The sequence below is a fragment of the Euprymna scolopes genome, chromosome 7 (assembly GCF_053919585.1).
Source record: "Euprymna scolopes isolate OS-2025 chromosome 7, ASM5391958v1, whole genome shotgun sequence".
In the NCBI taxonomy this organism is placed as follows: domain Eukaryota; kingdom Metazoa; phylum Mollusca; class Cephalopoda; order Sepiida; family Sepiolidae; genus Euprymna; species Euprymna scolopes.
This window is the reverse complement of record NC_136488.1, coordinates 167,003,239-167,015,762: the sequence shown is the minus strand read 5'-3', so window position 1 is coordinate 167,015,762 and position 12,524 is coordinate 167,003,239. Positions and strand designations below refer to the sequence as shown.

The following is a 12,524-nucleotide window of genomic DNA, read 5'->3' as shown; positions in this document are numbered from 1 at the left end:
TTTAATTTGTTGCTGGCTATCTTGTTCTTGCTTGTTGCAGGATCTCAACATTTTGAACCGAGAGAGAGACTTAGCTGTCGTACAAAGCTAAGACTCTGTAACATCATATTTGTATAGATACTCCCTCAGACATTTGGGCTCATGGATTTTAAATGTCTGAGGGAGTGGCACTCGTCTGACAAGATGTTGCAATCATCATCATGTATGTACACCTGGCAGATATGATTTTTTAATCTAGCAAGGGAAGTATCTCTTTTTCTCAATCGCATCATAGATATATATATACATTTAAATATTTTATATATAAATATATCCATGCTACATTGAGATAAAAGAGATATTGTTAGAAACTATCAAGATCTTGAGGACACGTGATAAAAAATTTATATCAGAAATAATATATGAGCTAATTCATTAATTGTCGATATGACGATTCAGAAAGGAAAAAAAAAACATCAATATCATTTATAAATGCAGTATGTTAATCAATGTTATTTTTAATAGGTTAAAGCGTGTATATAAGATAAGTTTATAGAAAGCAGATCAATGCAAAGATGTGACGGATAAACTAAAACTGATGCAACTTAAAATATGGTGGAGCCAGCTATGCAGTTTCACGTATATTTATTACATTCATGCGTATATGTATAACCATAATATAAACAGTACAATATTCTTACTTGAGTCAGGCGATCAGGTGGTGCGTCCGTGATACTATATTTCGGGATTTATTCCTTTCGTCAGGAGTGTGTTCGCCTTTTAAACGCGCTTACTTTTTTATTTAGCGTATATTCAATATAAGTATAAGTAAGCTTAATTTCCAGTAGATTTGATTAAACGTAAAAGCTATTCACTTGACACATTGATTGACTGTCGGTTTTTTCACCATGAAACGATGCAAAAGTCTGGCTTCTATTTGATTGAATGCAGTTCGCTTTCATGAGTTATTATGGGAAAGATTGATCGTCATCTACTGTCGGCATTTGCTTATGGTATCTATATAACAATTGATTTAAGGAAACGCAGCCTTCTCAAAATGCATTAGATTGTTTGTTTGTTTTTTTGTTTTTTTTACAAAACGCACGTTATGGAAAACAAATCAACAGAAAAGTACTATTTCATTTCATTTGATTGTTTGGGTTTTTTTTTTTTTTTACAAAACGTACGTTACGGAAAACAAATCAACAGAAAAGTACTATTTCATTTCATTCAACAAATCTCGCAGATATTTTAAAAAGTGGTATAACAATAAATTTGAAACATGTTTTGGACCAAGTAAAGAAGAGATACCCTGTAGTAGAAGACAAAGATCGGCACACATTTCAAGTGACACCAGTGGTTCGACCTTGATATTGGTGTTGATTGTTTGTAAACACGTCAAATAGCAGACATGTAGAATGTTCGCGAGCAAAACTTTTTTATAATATATTTACAGAACTTTTTTTATTTATTTATTATTATTATTATTATTATTATTATTATTATTATTACTATTATTATTATTATAAACAAAAGAATGAGCTATATTAATTTGTATAAATAAAAAAAATCCTTTAAAGTTTTGATATAATATAAAATTTAATATAAAAAATGTTTTGTAAATAATTGTTTCTTTTAAATCTTAAAAAGTTTTGTAAATATTTTTTTTTTTTTTGGTCTTGCTAGCGAGCATTCGTCCATGACGATGTTTACAAACAATCAACACCAATGTCAAGGTCAAACCATCGGTGTCACTTGAAATGGGCGCTGATCTTCGTCTTCTGCTGCAGGGTATCTATTTTTTTATTTGGTCTCATGTTTTAATTGTATATGATTTGTATCATGCTTGATCGTTTATACGTATCGTTATATAACTTCGCCCGTACATAACGTAGTTTGCAACTTCCGCCTGGTGTCACTCTCTGGCCCGTTAACCTCTGAACACTTCCACTCGAACACGGGTCCTATCATTCAACACATTCCTATCACTTACTCATATTCTTTTAAATTTTCATCTAAAAGAAATCCACAAGCGATGCGTTTGAGCTCAGAAATTATATAGCATATGGTGATCATTCCAAAAGTCATGCATCTTAGTTTTTAACTGAAAAGGTTGAAGAGCTACAAAGACAGAAGGTGTATACTAAAGACGAGCGCTCTTTTATTCCTTAGAATTAATTTTTCTACATAGTCACACCACTTTTAATGCATTTTTGCCAGCGATAGAGTAGGTGTATCAGAAATTTCGTGAAAATAGTGAATAATTCCACCCCATCTTTCCAAGCTTATAACTCCTTGAAAAATGTAATTCAAGCCCTATTTTTTTTTCAATTAAAGGAGCAAGGGCCAAGGTGTCATTAAAAAAACAAAAATAAACAATGTTTTTTTTTTTTTAAAAAAAAAGGTTTTAAACTTCGGACTTTACAGGTAAATTTCTAAAAAACGGATTTTTTTGTTGTTTTAAATTTGAATATATTATTTATTGACCTTTTCTCTTCAATTTGTGATATATAAAACTATTCAACATAAATTAATCATTTACTTTTTAATAGACATTTCAAAATGAGAGGCGTGAATTATTCGACCCCCTGTCTTTCCAAGCTTATAACTCCTCGAAAAATGTAATTCAAGCCCTAATTTTTTTCAATTAAAGGAGTAAGGACCAAGGTTTCATTAAAAAAAAAAAAACAATGTGTTTTTTTTTTTAAAAAGGTTTTAAACTTCGGACTTTACAGGTAAATTTCTAAAAAAACGAATTTTTTTTTGTTTTAAATTTGAATATATTATTTATTGACCTTTTCTCTTCAATTTGTGATATATAAAACTATTCAACATAAATTAATTATTTACTTTTTAAGGGAAACTTGAAAATGGGGAGGGGGCGTGAATTAAAAAAAACGTTTGTCTAAAATATTATATTCGGTTTATTGGAAAGAACATAAAATTTCACATTGACCCTGAAAATATCGTAAAAATAGAATCAATAGAAAAATTTTGATAGATTTTTAAAGTTTAAAAATTGAAAAATATTGAGTTCGGAAAATTCATTACTGTTTTAAAAAAAAATATTTCTATTACTTTTAAAACAACTGTAATAGTTTATTTTGGAAGTATAATCCATAAAGAAAATAAAAAACCCACTTTTAACAGAGAAATTACGAGATTTTTATATTTTATTCGCAGTTTCGTGTTAGGGTGTCAAAAATTTCTACAAAAATTCTGATACACCTAGCGATAGGGTGGTAGTGATGCTGGGGCGTTCGATGCGCACTTTGTCACTCACATATCTGTCGTCATTCTTAAATAGACGAACCCATCTCCTAACTGGGCTGACATCAACTACACAGCTTCGTAAACGTTAGCAGGAGACGATGAATGTTTGTCGGTTCAATTCTTTTGCATAGAAGAAGTCAATGACGTATCCTTGCTTCTGACGCCCGCCCATGACATGGATTGCTTTCTTAGAGTCTCATGTCGTCGATATCTGCAACAGAGAGATGAAACTTCTAGATCATGAATGCGTAAGTTTAGTCATGGTAGCAATGCAATTTGTAATCCCCTCTGACCCAGCCAGACGGAATAAAAATTAGGAGGCATTAATTTTGGAACGCTCCTCACAGAATACAATATAGGCATCAGTATTCGCCAATATGTTGTCAGGCCGCCTGAGGACCGCATCAATTGATTCCACAAATAACTTTATATTTTGTTTTGTTCGAATTTTCTTTTACTAAGTGAAGTATGATGAATAAAATGTAAGTGTAAAAAAAAATTGCTAATGCAGAAAAACAGCAAGTCCTCACGTATCTGGAGAGATATTTTTAAAATTAGTTGTTTTTAGTTATCGATTTTGCAAACATAGAAACTAATATCCTCGAACGGTTTTAAATTGATTAGTCATTTTTTAGGATATAAAATTTTAAAAAAGGTCACCAGTACGATCAGGTAATGTGACTTGCGAACGAATGCACTGACCCATATTTATTTATTGCAATAATTATGTTTAAGTAATTACCAACTTGAATGAATCAAGCATCAGTTTTTGTGTGACATAAGAGATTCAAAACCGGCAAGGTGTTTATGAAGAATAATGAGAAATTTATGAGGAATAAGGAAGTAAGAAGACTAGTGTTAATTGGCCAAATCAAGCAATTTATGGACAGGGACCATCGTATGTTTATAACGACAATAAGTTCACAGTTTGTTTTCAGTGTGGGAACTCTTATATTATTTGCGATGAACTGAAGATGCAAATGATTTGCGCGAAGTTTGTCCCAAGTGTTCTCCATCCATCCGTATCACAGACTATTTGACCAAGATGGGCATAAGACAGTCTCTCATCCTCATTATAGTCCAGATTTTATTCCTTGTGACTTTTGGTGTGACCTTAGAGACTGCAGTTATTTCAATATCTCACGGGTGTTTGGAAATCGTCGTATACGTTACTCCTAATTCAGAAGCAAGATTTTGAACAGTTGCGTGTGGATTGGCTTCGAGTAAGGCCCTTAAACGATAGTTGTTAACATCCGATGAACCACTAAGTGCATCATCTTCATGATTCTCGTCGTCGCCACAAAATTTCCCAAACCACCATTGTGCTGTGCGTTCAGTAGTAGTTCCTGGGTACAAACGCCGCGTTTATATTGCGAGCTATTTTAGCAGCTACTCGGCCTAGCTTGAATTGAAATGAGAAAATTGAACGGATTTGCTTTTTTTTTCATCTTGTATTCAACGTTTTAAAAAGAAGATATACTTTTAAAACGATTGTAATTTAAACTGCTAGAAAGGACTTGTCCTGCCTCGATAGATTTCAAAATAGACTTCGTAGCCTCGTACGAGATGGCCTTTACTCTTCCCTGCAACCTCTATCTCAGAGAAGAGATGTTGCGAGTTTGTCTCTGCTTTATCGTTATTTTCATGGCAAGTGCTCGACTGAGATTCAATCTATGGTCCCCATTCGCTAAATTTTCACAAGAAACACTCGCAAGCAGAAAACACTATCAATAATTCCCCCACTCTTAATCTGTGCCTAAACCTAAACATAGATTCCATGAACAAAGCTTCTTTCTTAGAACTTCTCGCCTGTGAAACTGTCTTCCGTTTTCCTGCTTTCCAGCTGACTACAATCGGATTGTCTTCAAGTCCAACGTAAACAAGTTCTTGATGAGCCGTTCCACTTAAGTTAACACATTTACCGAAGTTCCACTACTAACGATTGCTGTATTGTTCAATTGACTACTTTACACTCGTAACCCTTATCCTCGAGTGGTCTCTGGCCTTGATAAGTGGTGATGCCTATGTAAGTAAACGATTAGATAGCGCGAAAAAGCGTTCTTTACAATGATATATAAAGTAAAAGTAATTTAACGAAAACTTATTTGAAAATACATCATTTGAATCACAATTTTAAATCTCGGCAGGACTTTCTTCTCAGCATAATATAAACATATACACTTTTTTATGCTAAATGCTTTTTTTACATGGTAGTCACAAGCTATCAAGGCCCGGAAGCCACTCGGGGATAAGGGTTATTACGTGCTTTGAATAAAGGGAATAAAGCTCGTTCTGAATTAATCGTAAAATTTTAACTTTAATTTATTTCCATATCAATAATACATGAATTCAAAAGTTTAACATAAAATATAGATGGTCTTTACTTCTAGGAGTAACTAGCTGGTGTAATCGCCACACTTGTCGTAAGTCCGAGTATATTCTAATTTTTCTAGATTCATCGCTAGGGAAAGATTAATCCAACTAGCTTTGAAAAATTGATATACTTTTTTATAACGCGTATATTATTTCATTGATTAATTATTTTAATAACTAGCATTTTAGCCCGGCGTTGCCCGGGTGTTTGGATGTGGATGCTGAGCAAAAAAACAAAAGTGGTAGTAGGAAGGCAGGCTCGAACCCGTACCGCAAAGGAGGAAAAGAACGGGGTAAAACCTAACGCTTGTGCTGTTACGACCACCGCCAAACAGAAAGCGACATTTTATAAAATTAAGGCTAGACAATCTAAAGGAGTGGATAACTTTAAAAAATTTCGGCGAAAAAAGTGACCCCCCCCCTGTAGAAAAGTGCATAGTTGAAGGGGAAGATATTAATGTTTTTAGTCAATTTTTCGGTATTTGTCGTATGAAAGGTCGAACTTTAAAACGATACTGATCTTGGTAAAATCCGTCGCCTCTATTGAAAGTTTAAGGCAGAGATGCAAACAAACATACATACATACATTTATTTATATATTGGTAACTAAAAATTTTCGACCCAAACTGATGAAAAAGCTTGCCTTATCTCTGAATACCCTTTATGCAAAATTTCAAATATTTTGACCAGAAATTGTTTGAGTAATTTGGAAGAGACTGCTGAGGTCAATTCTTATAAAACTTTGACCCCTATTATAACTCCTTAAAATGTATTGTTTTGGGCTCAAATTCAGTTATTAAGTAAGATCCATGTCCAAGGAACATATATCTAAAATTTCAAGTGCGTAGACCCAAAATTGTCGGAGGAGTTAGGTAGAGTTCTCAAATGTCAAATCGTTGAACTTTTACCCCTTAATCGCCAAATTTATGGCCAAAAACCGATCACATCGATTTTCCCAAATCTCAGTATCCTGTATATCAAATTTCGAGTCTGTAGACTAAAAACTGACAGAGTTGTTGCGTAGGGAAATGTATACATACACACACACACACAGACACGTTCACTTTTATAGATATATAGACTTTACAAACAATTTAAGATGTTACGACTATTTATAAAGTTATTTATTTATTTATGGGAGCTTTTTTTTTAGTTTTTATTAGTAATGCTTCTCGTATTTTAAGCTTTCTTTAATTATGATTGCCAGAAATGAAGATCGTTAATTGAAAAATTGAAAGGAGCAACAACAGAATTTATGGAAAAAAGCGCATATTTTATTTAATGAAATATGCTTAAGATTAAAAAATGGCGCCTAAATACACACACACGCACACACACACACACACACATATATATATATATATATATATATATATATATATATATATATATATATATATATATTAATGATGGGATGATTCCAATATTTTCCCGATTCCGATACAATTACCGATTCCGTGCTAAATTTCCGTTTTCGATACAATTACCGATTCCGATTCCGATTCTTTATAAATCTCTGATTATTAAACTATAAGATTGTTATTTTCCCCGATCTTCGTAAAAAACACATGTTAAATATGCAGACATTTTCCTAAACGTCAAAATACACTTGTGGAGAGTGATCTATCGATTTTAGCTTTACTGATATTATAAAATTAATATTTTTTTATTATTTTCTCATCATTACCAGCAACGGGAGATTTTTCTTTAAAAAAATCACATAAAAAAAGACAATTAAAAGAATCGTTTTGGCATCGGAAAATAGGCATCAAGTTTAATCGTCCCAATACTAATATATATATATATATATATATATATATATATATAGAAAATACTTAATAAAACATGTTAAAAAACACTTTAAAGTGTTTTTTAACATGTTTTATTAACTATTTGCTCTTATTATAAGCTCTATCTCCTACTTGGTGTTATCGAGCTTTTACATCTGGTTGAGATTACTTTATAAATATTAATTTTTTAATATTTATAATATACTTTAGTTTTACCATCTTGGATCATTTTGGTAAATTTAATTGTAATTTTTATTATATATATATATATATATATATATATATATATATATATATATATATACACACACATATATACACACACACATACACACACACATATATATATGTGTGTGTGTGTGTGTGTGTGTGTGTGTGTGTGTGTGTGTGTGTGTGCGTGCGAACGCCTGCGTATGCTTTTTGAAAAGATGTTGCCAACTGAAATACCGTATATTAAAGCTGATTCTTTTAAGTTACATGTACGCGATTTCTTATATAAACGTGGAAAGAACACAAGCGATTTTATTATACGTGGAAGAACAACACCATCAACTTAATCATGCCACGCTTTCGGTTCATTTGTTTCTATATAATAATCGGTGTTCAAGATCGAATCAGTGAAGTTTCCTGTCGAAAAATTATATTTATTTGCGGCCACGACGAAACTGTTATTTGTATATTAAGTCATGGGATGTAGGAATAAGGGAAAATGGTCGTAGGATCTTGTATTATTGACGATGGGATGTTTGCTCGCAGCATCGTTAAACCCTGACTCAGTCTCTTTACTGAAATGATGGAAATAATTGATTTTCGATCGATAAAGAGAGGAAATCACGCACAAATGCAGACAAGATTTATTTTCTAAACATTCTACATCGAATTTTTCATGACTTGGGATAGATGAAGTTGCATATACCATCCAAATGTACATATTTGAATATACATATATATATATATATATATGTATATCTATATGTATGTATATGTATATATATGTGTATGTATATGCATATCTATATGTATGTATGTGTATATATATGTATGTATATGTATATATATGTATGTATATATATATATACTCTTTATTTGTTTTCACATAAGCAGTAATTAATAGAGAGTATATACTCTGCTCTACTTCATTATTGAGCACTCTTGTGTTAATCTCGTTACACTTCATTGCTAAATTACATTACCGCTGAAAAACAATAACTTCAGATAATATATATATATATATATATATATATATATATATATATATATATATATATATAGCGGTGCAAGGTGACTGGAAAAGAACCTCAGCAGAGTGTTAGATTATTTAGAAAATTTCAAAATAAGAGCTTATTTATTTGTAAACTGCGTCTAGAAATTATATGCAAGTTATGAATTAGTTTCATGTGTTGCGTATTTGATGTTAAAATATCCATTATGATGTTGTTTGGATTTTTGCCAATTTAAAATCTGCAACAATCTTATGTAAGCTATATAAATTTTTGGTGAATTTGATAGCAATGAACTTGTGGTTATGTGTTTAACACCTATTTGTATAAGAGTTTATGAGAAGTTGTTTGATAATGCCAACGTTTCATGAAGTATGATTTCTTGCTTGAATAATCTTCGTGGAAATGAGGTTTGTGATGAATTGATTAACCATGAAACTGCAATCATGTGTCCGGATAAGTTAGGGTCATTATTCATTATAGTTTTTAAGTTATATTTGATCGATAAGGATTCGATTTGTCCTTATGTTCCACTGCGCCTTAAGCCTTTTTGTTACCTTTACAGTAACCTTCTTTTTTTTTACATGGTAGTCACAACCTATCAAGGCCCGGAAGCCACTCGGGGATAAGGGTTATTGCGTGTACAGTAATCAATGAGATAGTATCGTAGTAATCGTTAGCATTGGAGATTTGATAAAGGGGGCGGTTCATCGGGAATTCGTTTATGTTGGACTTGAAGACATCCAGGTTGTAGTCAGGTGGGAAACAGGGAAACGGAAGAGAGTTCCACTGGCGTGTATTTCTAAGAAAGAAGCTTTGTTCATGGAATCTACGTTTTGGTTTTGGCACAGATAAACAGTGGGGATAATTTTTGACAGTGGTTTCAGCTAGACGGGTGTTTAACCTTATTTAATTGATGATGTAATAAAGTTCCTATGTAACTTTACTTATCTTTTAAACTTAATTATACATACATACATATATATAATAGTTATGTAGATTGTTTTGATGAATGAAATTCGCGTAATTATTATAGAGTGCTTAATGGAGGACAGAGCTTGTATATAATCTGTTTCTTATACATACATTATTGTATCAGCGAAATCCCAATTCAAAGAGACTACTTCATCAGACTAAAATGTTTACAATATCGCCCCTTTCTTGGTCTGATTATTCGGATTCCACTGAAACATGTATGCACATTTTTTTTTATTATTCAATTTTCACCCCAAACAACGCAAAGTGTCACTATGAAATAGGGGCTACTATCGGGGACATAAGTTGCAGGGACATTATGAAGGGAGATGAGCAACAAGATGTCTGTTCACATTACACTTGAACTTCTGCATGTCAGTACAGTTGGGAAAGCAGAATTCCGGAAAGGAGTTCCAAAGTCTAGCAGTTCTAGGGAAGAAAGTATTTGAGTAGAAAGCTTTCTTACGCCTAGGGATCTCTACTGCGAAGGGGTGGGATTTAGCTGCGTGTCAGGCTTGTCGGGGTATTTACGTCGAAGAGGCACAATTCTTGTGGTTCATCAGAGCATTAACCAATAATGATAATGTTTGTATAATAAACAGACTATATATATATATATATATATATATATATATATATATATGTATGTAATTTTAGTCATTTAATGAATTTAAAAATTTATGACGTGAAATGTTTGTAATTTCAAATCCAAAGATTTTTATTATTCTATGTAAGACAAAGAATAAATTTCAAATATTATGGTTTCCATACCAGTTGATTGTTAGATAATTTTATTCTGAAGTATATATATATATATATATATATATATATATATATATATATATATATATATATATATATATATATATATATATCCTTGGCTTGGGAGAGATGCTAGTCTAGCGGCACTGATGAGTTGTGATACAACGAAACAGGACTCTATACGATGACTACAAATATATATATATATATATATACAAGTGGTGAAAAAACCGGACAAGAGTGCTCAATGTGTAGCCAGAGCAGTATATAGGAAATTTATTACTCTGGGTCCAGAATGAGTTTACGTATTGTTTCAGCTAGAGGAAGATCCTCAAAAAGAAGAAATATCCAACTAGCATCGTCAGAATTCATAGATGGACTAACGATGCTAGTTGGATATTTCCTCTTTTTGAGGATCTTCCTCTAGCTGAAACAATATGTAAACTCATTCTGGACTCACTGAAATAAATTTCATATATATATATATATATATATATATATATATATATATATATATATAACTCCAATCTCTGGTCCCCGCTCGCCAATATTTCACGAAAAACACTCGTCTAGCTGAATCCACTGTGAAAATGTTTCCCCACTCTTTATCTGTGCCTAAATCAAAACGTAAATTCAATGAACAAAGCTTCTTTCTTAGAACTGCACGCCTGTGGAACTCTGTTTCGTCAGCCTGCTTCCCACCTGACTACAGCTTGGATGTCTTCAAGTCCAACGTTAACAAATTCCTAATGAACTGCCCCCTTAATTAAACACGTCATCAAATCTCCACACTAACGTACTGTACTTGCAATAACCCTTATCCCTGAGTGGCTTCCGGGCGTTGATAAGTGGTGACCACCGTGTAAAAAATATATATATATATGTTGTAACTTAGGAAAAGTTATTTATGTAATTAAGTAAAACAGAAAATTTTGTGTTTCATTCCTGTAGGCTAAATATTGTGTTTTGTACACACGGACATGACAGAAAAGAACAGACACCCATAGAAACGGTTTATTTCATTAAATACATAATTTAGAGAACAAAATCCAAAATAAATGATCACAAATCTAATAACTAATACTTGATAGATATCTCCTTTGCTGCTTTTAATGCTAGGCCTCTTCTAGGCATAACATTGATCAGTTGACGAATATCATATTGAGAGATTTCTTCGCACGTCTAAAGCAATATTGCTAAAAGTTTAGGCTTAGAAGATGGCTTCCTTTTTTTTGCGAAGGTTACGGTCTAATATGTCGCAAAGGTAATCCCATTTTGGTTGAACCAATGTTGTGTCGCCCAAGGAGAGTGATAATGAGCTCCGTCTTCCATAAATAGAGAGTTAACTTGGTTCATTTTACCTCTTGAGAATATCGGTAGGAGTCTATCATGTAATATTGAAACATATTTAACAGAATTTAGGTTTCTTTCGCACTCCACCAGGTGTGCGCGACCATCACTCAAAATTGCACCACATACCATAACCGAGATATCTCCTATGTTTCATCGTTAGCTGCACTCTTTTGAAGTCAACTGCTGTTGAGGGAGTCTCCGTACACATACCCTTCCACTATCTGGAAATAATGTAAATCGTGACTTATAAGAGAAAATAACTTTGGTCGAAAATTTCGTAAGTTTTTCCATTATCTCATGAGCCTAATCTTTTCTACGCTTGATATTGGCAGAATGATAAAGAGGTTTCTTCTCAGCTTTACCATAGTAGCCCAGCTTGTGAAGATACATGACAGCTGTTCTGGGACTGACACTGCCTTGTGTTGCAATGTCAGAGGCTTTGCATAAACGATCCTCTTCGACATTTCTTTGTACAAGACACACTATTTTTTAAAAAGGCTTGGGCGACCTGGATAAGATTTTGTGCGCTCTTTGTCATCTCTTGTGAATTGTGTGGTCACTCTATTAACAGTAGAAAGGGGTATTGAAAGATTTCTTTGACTATGATCACCTCCATGTTGAGCCATGATTCGTCCTTGCAGAAAGTCTGATGCTCCTTTGTTCGTGGTATGCTTCAATGTTTTTAGATGCAATATTTTCATCTATGAATATAGATAAACATATATTAATCATAGGAAAGTATTTATCCTGGTGTCTATTCTTTTCTGTCATGTCTGTGTATGTACATGGTATTCAGTAT

General features: G+C 32.7%; 1 protein-coding gene across 1 annotated transcript in view; it reads left to right on the top strand.

Annotated features, from left to right (window-relative positions):
• LOC145280132 (sex peptide receptor-like) overlaps window positions 1–12,524 on the top strand; it is a 636,688-nt gene that overhangs the window by 533,388 nt on the left and 90,776 nt on the right. The window lies entirely within an intron of this gene.